The sequence below is a fragment of the Cucurbita moschata genome, unplaced genomic scaffold (assembly GCF_002738365.1).
Source record: "Cucurbita moschata cultivar Rifu unplaced genomic scaffold, Cmos_1.0 Cmo_Scf00073, whole genome shotgun sequence".
Taxonomy (NCBI): Eukaryota; Viridiplantae; Streptophyta; class Magnoliopsida; order Cucurbitales; family Cucurbitaceae; genus Cucurbita; species Cucurbita moschata.
In genome coordinates this window covers 865,897-866,545 of record NW_019268589.1, presented here as the reverse complement: position 1 = coordinate 866,545, position 649 = coordinate 865,897, and positions in this window count along the sequence as shown.

Here is a 649-nt window from a genome sequence, read left to right as displayed (position 1 = left end):
TATTGGCTCGAGTAAACAATTTGGAGGTCTCTATCATATTTCTTAATCTCCAATCAAATATTTAACTAATCAAGTATCTCAATCATCTAATTTGTGGCATTTACGCCTAGGTCATTCTATTTATTTTTTCCTCTAATCAAGTATCTCAATCATCTAATTTGTGGCATTTACGCCTAGGTCATTCTATTTATTTTTTCCTATTTTAAATTTCTAACGTATCAATTTCATCTTAATAATGCTACTTTTTCTCATAACTGTAGTATTTGCACGTTAGCAAAATAAACTAGGTTGTTTTTTTTCAAGAAGTTCAATAATAACACATTCTACCTTTGACATGTTACATTGTGATGTTTGGGGATCTCATAAAATTCCTATGCATTTTGGTTTGCGTTTTCTTCTCACTATTGTTGATGATTTTACTCAATGTACTTGGGTTTTTCTTATGCAACATGAATCAGAAGTACATCATTTGTTTATGAACTTTGTTAACCTCATTCAAACTTAATTTCATACTACTATCAAGATAGTACGGTCAGACAATGAGACTGAATTTCTGTCTTTACAACCATTTTTTACTTTGTACTTTGTGTGGCATTGAATTTCAGCGCTCTTGTGTCTATACTCCACAACAAAGATGAGTCGTAGAGCG